The sequence below is a fragment of the Haematobia irritans genome, chromosome 3, assembly GCF_050003625.1.
Source record: "Haematobia irritans isolate KBUSLIRL chromosome 3, ASM5000362v1, whole genome shotgun sequence".
NCBI classification, from domain to species: Eukaryota; Metazoa; Arthropoda; class Insecta; order Diptera; family Muscidae; genus Haematobia; species Haematobia irritans.
In genome coordinates, this window is record NC_134399.1 from 132088303 (window position 1) to 132098960 (window position 10658).

At 31.8% G+C, this 10658-nt stretch overlaps 2 protein-coding genes and 1 long non-coding RNA gene across 3 annotated transcripts in view; 1 reads left to right on the forward strand and 2 right to left on the reverse strand.

Annotated features, from left to right (window-relative positions):
• The window catches only part of LOC142228753 (putative cytochrome P450 313a4), a 170909-nt gene extending 163018 nt beyond the window's left edge, over positions 1 to 7891 (reverse strand). Inside the window, exon 1 of the mRNA XM_075299262.1 lies at positions 7707 to 7891. The gene's annotated coding sequence lies outside the window, so the exon portion shown is untranslated. The remainder of the gene's footprint in view (positions 1 to 7706) is intronic.
• The window catches only part of LOC142231191 (putative cytochrome P450 313a4), a 169246-nt gene that overhangs the window by 121847 nt on the left and 36741 nt on the right, over positions 1 to 10658 (forward strand). The window lies entirely within an intron of this gene.
• LOC142230191 (uncharacterized) lies at positions 4517 to 4861 on the reverse strand. The gene is made up of 2 exons (XR_012720598.1): positions 4771 to 4861; positions 4517 to 4706 (listed from the first exon to the last, which is right to left on the reverse strand). It is a non-coding gene; the product is annotated as an uncharacterized LOC142230191 (long non-coding RNA).

Sequence of the window (10658 nt, forward strand, 5' to 3'; positions counted from 1 at the left end):
CGGATTCTCCTACAGGACTACAACGAATGATAGACGCCTTGGAAGAATATTGTAATACTTGGAATTTACATATAAACTTGCATAAGTCAAAAATTATGGTGTTCCGAAAAGGTCCTAGGATTTCTTCAAGTTTAAGGTGGACCCTTGGCGAGGAGACAATAGAGATTGTGAACTACTATAAGTACCTTGGAGTAGAGATAGCATACAATCTATCTTTTAGAAAGCATCTACAGAATAAACTTTCAGCGTCAAAAATAGCTATTAACTCTACATGGTCCAGGTACATAAAACACCCGAGAATTGCATGCTCCAAATCTATTATGTTATATGCCGCCCAGGTTTGGGGCTTTGAGAGATATGACTCAGTAGAGAAATTATTTCGTTTCTTTATTAAGAAACTATTTTGTCTACCTTCGAATACTCCGAAGGTACTACTACTTCCAGAAACTGGGCTGAACTCAATGTTTATATCATCATTAAGATTGTATCTATGTTATATTAAACGAGTACTAGAACTTGATCATCACAGACTCCCCTACAGATTAGCTCTGAGTATAATTGAACATAAGATATATTGGGCAAAGGAGTGGACTGATTTATGCAATGAAACACAATATTCCCTTCCATTAAATAATATTCCATTATGTTTTTATTGGAGAGAAATGATAGAAAATGTAAAACGGAATGAATATGATAATGCATGCGTTGATGCTTCCAACTCGCAATTTCAATACCTATACCCACGATTAAAACATAATGTAACTCCACTACTTATAGGAAATATCAGTACTCGCGCCTCCAGTTTGATTATAAGAGCTAGAAGCGGCTTACTAAACCTTAACTCTCGTTGCTTCAGAAATAATACTGACGGCTTATGTAGTATTTGTAATATGAACGAATCGGAAAATACTCATCACTTTATTGGGATTAAAACATAATGTAACTCCACTACTTATAGGAAATATCAGTACTCGCGCCTCCAGTTTGATTATAAGAGCTAGAAGCGGCTTACTAAACCTTAACTCTCGTTGCTTCAGAAATAATACTGACGGCTTATGTAGTATTTGTAATATGAACGAATCGGAAAATACCCATCACTTTATTTGGAGATGTGCGATATACAAAGATTTAAGAGTGTCCTTTTTTGGTAAGCAGTTCCTCATGGAAAACAAGTAAGGAAAGTCTAAAGTCGGGCGGGGCCGACTATATTATACCCTGCACCACTTGGTAGATCTAAAGTTTCGACACCATATCACATCCGTCAAATGTGTTGGGGCTATATAAAAAGGTTTGTCCCAAATACATACATTTAAATATCACTCGATCTGCACAGAATTTGATAGACTTCTACAAAATCTATAGACTCAAAATTTAAGTCGGCTAATGCACTAGGGTGGAACACAATGTTAGTAAAAAAAAAAAATATGGGAAACATTTAAATCTGAGGCAATTTTAAGGAAACTTCGCAAAAGTTTATTTATGATTTATCGCTCGTTATATATGTATTAGAATTTTAGGAAAATTAGAGTCATTTTTACAACTTTTCGACTAAGCAGTGGCGATTTTACAAGGAAAATGTTGGTATTTTGACCATTTTTGTCGAAATCAGAAAAACATATATATGGGAGCTATATCTAAATCTGAACCGATTTCAACCAAATTTGGCACGCATAGCTATAATGCAAATTCTACCCACTTTGCAAAATTTCCACTAAATCGGACCAAAAAATATGAGTGTAAATCGGCCGAAAGCTATATATTGGAGCTATATCTAAATCTGAACCGATTTCAACCAAATTGTGCACGCATAGCTACAATGCTAATTCTACTCCCTGTGCAAATTTTCAACTAAATCGGAGCAAAAAATTAGCCTCTGTGGTCATATGAGTGTAAATCGGGCGAAAGCTATATATGGGAGCTATATCTAAATCTGAAGCGATTTCAACCAAATATGGCTCGCATAGCTACAATGCTAATTCTACTCCCTGTGCAAAATTTCAACCAAATTGGGGTAAAACTCTGGCTTCTGGGACCGTATTAGTCCATATCGGGCGAAAGATATATATGGGAGCTATATCTAAATCTGAACCGATTTCAATAAAATTTGGCACACTTGACTATAGTACTAATTGTTCTTCTTGTGCAAAATTTTAAGCAAATTAGGGTAAAACTCTGGCTTCTGGGGCCATATAAGTCCATATCGGGCGAAATATATATATGGGAGCTATATCTAAATCTGAACCGATTTCTTCCAAAATCAATAGGGATCTATTCTGAGCCAAAACACATACTTTTACCAAATTTGAAGTCGATTGGACTAAAACTGCGACCTAGACTTTGATTACAAAAATGTGTTCACGGACAGACGGACATCGCTATATCGACTCACGAGCCCACCCTGAGCATTTTTGCCAAAGACGCCATGTGTCTATCTCGTCTCCTTCTGGGTGTTGCAAACATATGCACTAACTTATAATACCCTGTTCCACAGTGTGGAGCAGGGTATAATGAGGTTGTAGATATATTAAATGACACGAATATTACTTCACTTTATAATTATCTTGAACATTCTATTAAATACAGAAACTTGATCGTAAATGAATATAATCTTTGAAAACAATATAATATCTCTGTATACATAATAGGCAAACAGCTATTATGCTATGCCTTTCCAAATATATATATATGTATGTACACTTTTTATAAACTTTATTCGCAATTGAATTTATAAATGCATGTATATTAAATAAATAAATAAAAAAAAATAAAACATCTTGACAAAATTTTTTACAGAAATAAAATTCTTACAAAATTTTCTATAGAAATAAAATTTTGACAACATTTTCTATAGAAATACAAAATTTTGACAAAATTTTCTATGGCAATAAAATTTTGCTAGAATATTTTTGGCTCGAACGGCAATTGTGATTTTTCTTCGATTGGGGATCTGTTTCATGAAGGTTTAAATCGGCTAATGCCCTGGGATGAAGCACAATGTTGAACCAATTTTGAGGCAACTTCGCAAAAGTGTATTTATGATTTATCGGTCGATAGATGTGTGTTAGAGTAATAGGAAAATTTGAGTCATTTTTTTCCAGTTTTCGACTTAGCAGTGGGGATTTGATAAGGGAAATGGGGGAATTTTGCCAATTTTTGCCTAAATCGGAAAAACATTTATACTCGTATGGAAGCTATATACGGACCAATTTTAGCATGGCTGTTATCGGCCATACACTACCGAAATGTACCAAATTTCAACCGGATCGGATGAATTTTGCTCCTCTAAGAGGCTCCGGAGGTCAAATCTGGGGATCGGTTTATATGGGGGCTATATACAATTATGGACCGATGTGGACCAATTTTTGCATGGTTGTTAGAGACAATATACTTACACCATGTACGAAATTTCAGCCAGATCGGATGAAATGTGCTACTCTTATAGGCTCTGCAAGCCAAATCTGGGGGTCCGTTTTTATGGGGGCTATACGTAAATGTGGACCGATATGGCCCATTTGCAATACCATCCGACCTACATCAATAGCAACTACATGTGACAAGTTTCAAGTCGATAGCTTGTTTCGTTCGGAAGTTAGCGTGATTTCAACAGACGGACGGACGGACATTCTTAGATCGACTTAGAATTTCACCACGACCCAGAATATAATATATATATATATATATATATATATATATATTATATATATATATATATATATATATATATATATATATATATATATATATATATATACATATATATATATATATATATATATATATATATATATATATATATATATATATATATATATATATATATATATATATATATATATATATATATATATATATATATATATATATATATATATATATATACTTTATTTACTTTAGAGCAATATTTCAATGTGTTACAAACGGAGTGACAAAGTTAACATAGCCCCATCCTATGGTGGAGTGTATAAAAATCGTCCGTATCAAACCAATAAGTTCGGTACGTTTTTCCCACAAGTATCATATTAACCTTTGGTTTCTGATACTAACACATGCACACTCCACTTCACATCTTCCTACTCTATCGTCTTTGATCGATAGTTTCAAAGACAATACATGAAGGAAGATAGGAAATTGGAGATCAAACCATTTACGGTGTTAGTTTCATACTTTTCATTTATACACCCTCACAAAAATCGCTTCTGTAACATACACCCTTACAAAAAATCGCTTCTGTAACATATACTCCCAAACATATTTTGCTTCAAGCATATACATTTTTCGGTATTGCCCAAACATTTATATGTTTGATCTCTACCAATATATAATATGTTGAAAGCATATTGGTCTAAACAATATATATTTGGGTAGTCTAAGTTCCAAACATTTTGTATTTTTGCATCCAAATTCAATAATGTTGTCTTCCAAAAAACAATATGTTATTATGTGACCATATAATATGTTTGGAAGCATTTTGCACCCAAAAATATTATATGCTTAAAAAAAATTCTCCCAAACAATATTGTGCTCAAAATTTTATTTATTTATTTATATATTTACAATCATAATGAATTATGAAAATAAACAGGTAATATAGGTGCTAACAACATAGGTTTTCGACCTGAATGCTCAAAATTTTGTTTCTGCCCATTTGTATATTCCCCGACATCTTTCTCACTTCCACGAGATTTTTTAGTTCTTAGCACATTTTTCTGTAATACAAACATTGTAGAAGAAATTATTAAATTTTATGATTTTTTTTTATTTTAATTTTACCTTTTGCCGGACGGGGATTCGAACAGCGGACCACACAGTTTATAAGGATCAAAGAAGTAGCTGATCAATTGCCCAAGGAAAAATAAAATGTTAATTTTGTAATAACAAGCAACAACCACCAACTTAATTCAATATCGCTCCCTGTTAAATAGCGCTCCAAGCTACTAAACACATATATGTTTATAGGCTGTTTCTAAATTAATAAATGTTTGCATTCAAGCATATTATATTTACAAACATTTATGTCCCAAACATATATGTTCTAACATATTAACATATATGTCCCAAACATGTTATGCTAGTTTATGAACATTATATGCTTGCACTCAAAAATATTGTGTTTAAAAATGTGTGTTCCAAACATATAATGTTTATAGCCAAACATATGAAAAACAGTCTTTTTCATCCGTGTAGAACCAAACGCGTATACGACAAGTATTGACATAGCATTAAAATGCAAATAAAAAGAAATTAAGTGCAAGAAATTAATTTCCATAAAGCGGAAAATCTATTTTTTTGCTGTTGCCTAAAATTTAAAATTGTTTCATTAGAAAATTAAATTTTTCATTTAAAAACTAAAAACAAATAAAAAATTACAAACTGGTATGGAACTAATATGGTAAATGCAACATTTTGGTATGACGCAAGCCAATTTCCTATCTTCCTAAAGTTTATTGTCTTTGGATAGTTTATCAATGTGTATTTTTTATACCCTACACCATAGGATGGGGGGGTATATTAACTTTGTCATTCCGTTTGTAACACATCGAAATATTGCTCTAAGACCCCATAAAGTATATATATTCTGGGTCGTGGTGAAATTCTGTCTGTCCGTCCGTCCGTCTGTTGAAATCACGCTAACTTCCCGAACGAAATAAGCTATCGACTTGAACTTGGCACAAGTAGTTGTTATTGATGTAGGTCGGATGGTATTGCAAATGGGCCACATCGGTTAACTTTTACGTATAGCCCCCATATAAACGGACCCCGATCCTCTAAGATTAGCAAATTTCATCAGATCCGGCTGAAATTTGGTACATGCTGTTGGTATATGGTCTCTAACAACCATGCAGAAATTGGTCCACATCGGTCAATAATTATATTAGCCCCCATATAAACCGATCCCCCGATTTGGCTTGCGTAGCCTCTAAGAGAAGCAAATTTCATCCGATCCGGCTGAAATTTGGTACATGGTATTAGTATATGGTCTCTAAGAACCATGCAGAAATTGGTCCACATCGGTCCATAATTATATATAGTCCCCATATAAACCGATCCCTAGATTTGACCTCCGGAGCCTCGTGGAAGAGCAAAATTCAACCGATTCGGTTGAAATTTGGTATGTGGTGTTAATATATGGCCTCAAACACCCATGCAAAAATTGGTCGAAATCGGTCCATAATAATATATAGCCCCGATCCCCAGATTTGACTTCCGGATCCCTTTGGAAGAGCAAAATTCTTCCGATTCGGATGAAATTTGGTACGTGATGTTAGTACATGATATTTAATAACCATGCCAAAAGTGGTCCATATCAGTCCATAATCATATATAGCCCCATATATGGTTTTGGAGCCACTTGGAGGAGCAAATTTCATCCGAGTCAGTTGAAATTTGGTACATTGTGCTAGTATATGGCCTTTAACAACCATGCCTAACTAGGTCCATATCGGTCTATAGTTATATATATATATATATATATATATATATATATATATATATATATATATATATATATATATATATATATATATATATATATATATATATATATATATATATATATATATTATATATATATATATATATATATATATATATATATATATATATATATATATATATATATATATATATATATATATATATATATATATATATATATATATATATATATATATATATATATATATATATATATATATATATATATATATATTTGTCAAATAAATAATTTTTATAATTTTTTATAATTTTTAACGGATTCTAATGCTTGACTAAAACGTTTGACCTCAAATATTTTCAAAAATTCACAATATTTTCAGGTTGAATTTAACATTTTTGTCGACAAAATTTAAATAATTTGTACCATTTTATAAATTCTTAAATTGTTTGTAACCAATTTGAAACAAAAGAAGTTAAAACTACCCACTAAAAGTATGAAAAAACCAAGTTATAAAAAATTGCATTTAAAGAACTTCCTGGGTAGTTAAAATAAAGAGCATCATTGGGAGTGCATCTTCTGGAAGTGCTTTTAAAGTTGTGCCTTTGGAAGAACTTCCAATTTTTTTTTTTGCTGGGCTGTTAAAGACTCACACTCACGAATGGAAAATGTTTATTCACGAAGAAGAAGGAACCAGAAATGACATGACTGCCGAAAATTCTGGAGACTCACAATCGTTGTGGTGACTAACGAAACATCTTGTGGCTCGCGAAAATTTGCCTCACTCCACAAAGTTATCGTTACCCAATTTCACTTTTGCAAGCGCGTAAATGCGAATATGACCACCAGATCCACTAATGACAATTTAATTCGATTTGGACACGATAGAACATTGTCTGTATCATGGTAACGAGTAATTGTACGAACAACAAAGATTTATTCAAATTTAAATGTTGAAGGGCTCTATCCATAGCAAATTCTAGGTTTCCAGTCAAAAATAAAGCAATCACACTATCGCACTATTGAATTTCACCACGAATAATATTTTAATAAATGCATTGGATCAAAATGCTTTTGTAAGCTTGTAAATAATAAAATTAACTGTCACTGGAATCAAGCTGTTGTTGAAATTAGTTGCTCTACATATCAGCCACTTTGTATATTTATCACTATCCTTTGAGTTTTGTTGTAATATTGAACTTTAACTTGTTTTTTCGCAAAATTCATTTTCTCCTGTTTGGATTTCACATGGACAAAATAAAAATGTATTCACCTTTTGCCCCAACTAAACGACCGATTCCAAATATCAATTGCAATTTATTATAGGCAAAATGTTTGGCCAAAAGTATGGAATGTCGATCCTGCCACCGTCGGTATAGCCAAGTGAGTAGAAGAATAAAGAAATCGCGTAGAAAATCATTTCGAATGAGAATATGACTGCTGCGATGACAGATTGTTTAACTTTTGCAAATGTTTCCAGTGGTTCCTTTTATATTACATTGCACATTTAATAATAATACATAGTAATTAATATTACAAATTTTAAATTATTTTTATAATATTTCATTTCAATAGCAAATAATGCATATTGATGTACCCTGAAAGAATTTTTTTTCTTTGTTCCGAAGCAAAATTTCGGATTCTATTCATTTAAAATTCTTTAAAGACAGTAACGTTTCTTTGAATTTCAATAGTTTTTTTACATAAAAAAAAACTTAATTGATATCAAGCTAACAAAAAAAAAACAAGTATATACGGCCGTAAGTTCGGCCAGGCCGAATCTTATGTACCCTCACCATGGATTGCATTGAAACTTCTACTAAGACTGTCATCCACAATCGAATTACTTGGGTTGTCGTAACACTACCCATGGCAAGGTATCTTAAAACTTTTTAACATCGTCTTCTAAATTGTAAGTTGAACCAAACGTTTTGTGCTAAGCTAAGCAGTTTCCGAACTGCCTCCGTATACGCCCCATCCTATGTTGGAGGATATAACGTCATATAATGTTGGAGGATATAACGTAATAATGTCAACCTCTTCAAATATATCACCGACTTTCACAATTTGGGTTATATTACTCTTGTTACCAGCCAGATTTTAATTGAATTGCAATTCAAGTTTTGTATGATATTGCTACAAAAAATACGTGGAAAAAATGTAAATTCTTTAGCAACTTACCTCGATTATAATTCCTCAGAGAACATCAACCATGTCTGCGACTTCTTTAAAAATTGTCTTTTTTTGCAATATATCGAGCAAGTGAATTAAAATAAATGAAATTGCTACTCATTTCACTGATATATTCCGAACAACTGTTAACAAAAATAAAAAAAAAAACAAGTATATACGGCCGTAAGTTCGGCCAGGCCGAATCTTATGTACCCTTCACCATGAATTGCGTAGAAACTTCTACGAAAGACTATCATCCAAATCGAATTAATTGGGTTGTGGTATCTTAACACTTCTTAACATCATTTTCTAAATTGTGAGTTAGTCCATACGTGGTATATATTAGACAAAAAAGATATGTATAGGTACGTCTACAAATAAGTACGAATCGATATGGACTTTTGCACGGTACGTAGAGTGCGAGAATTGAAATATGTGGGTCGTTTATATGTGGGCTATATACAATTATGAACTTGATATGGACCATTTTTGTGTGATTGGGGATCTATTTATCTGAGGGATATATATAATATATATATATATATATATTATATATATATATATATATATATATATATATATATATATATATATATATATATATATATATATATATATATATAAATATATATATATATATATATATATAATATATATAATATATATATATATATATATATATATATATATATATATATATATATATATATATATATATCCCTCAGATAAATAGATCCCCAATCACACAAAAATTGGTCCATATCAAGTTCATAATTGTATATAGCCCACATATAAACGACCACATATTTCAATTCTCGCACTCTACGTACCGTGCAAAAGTCCATATCGATTCGTACTTATTTGTAGACGTACCTATACATATCTTTTTTGTCTAATATATACCACGTATGGACTAACTCACAATTTAGAAAATGATGTTAAGAAGTGTTAAGATACCACAACCCAATTAATTCGATTGTGGATGATAGTCTTTCGTAGAAGTTTCTACGCAATTCATGGTGAAGGGTACATAAGATTCGGCCTGGCCGAACTTACGGCCGTATATACTTGTTTTTTTTTTATTTTTTGTTAACAGTTGTTCGGAATATATCAGTGAAATGAGTAGCAATTTCATTTATTTTAATTCACTTGCTCGATATATTGCAAAAAAAGACAATTTTTAAAGAAGTCGCAGACATGGTTGATGTTCTCTGAGGAATTATAATCGAGGTAAGTTGCTAAAGAATTTACATTTTTTCCACGTATTTTTTGTAGCAATATCATACAAAACTTGAATTGCAATTCAATTAAAATCTGGCCTGGTAACAAGAGTAATATAACCCAAATTGTGAAAGTCGGTGATATATTTGAAGAGGTTGACATTATTACGTTATATCCTCCAACATTATATGACGTTATTATCCTCCAACATAGGATGGGGCGTATACGAGGGCAGTTCGGAAACTGCTTAGCTTAGCACAAAACGTTTGGTTCAACTTACAATTTTAGAAGACGATGTTAAAAAGTTTTAAGATACCTTGCCATGGGTAAGTGTTACGACAACCCAGTAATTCGATTGTGGATGACAGTCTTTAGTAGAAGTTTCAATGCAATCCCATGGTGAGGGTACATAAGATTCGGCCTGGCCGAACTTACGGCCGTATATACTTGTTTTTTTTTTGTTAGCTTGATATCAATTAAGTTTTTTTTTATGTAAAAAAACTATTGAAATTTCAAAGAAACGTTACTGTCTTTAAAGAATTTTAAATGAATAGAATCCGAAATTTTGCTTCGGAACAAAGAAAAAAATTCTTTCAGGGTACATCAATATGCATTATTTGCTATTGAAATGAAATATTATAAAAATAATTTAAAATTGTAATATTAATTACTATGTATTATTATTAAATGTGCAATGTAATATAAAAGGAACCACTGGAAACATTTGCAAAAGTTAAACAATCTGTCATCGCAGCAGTCATATTCTCATTCGAAATGATTTTCTACGCGATTTTCTTTATTCTTCTACTCACTTGGCTATACCGACGGTGGC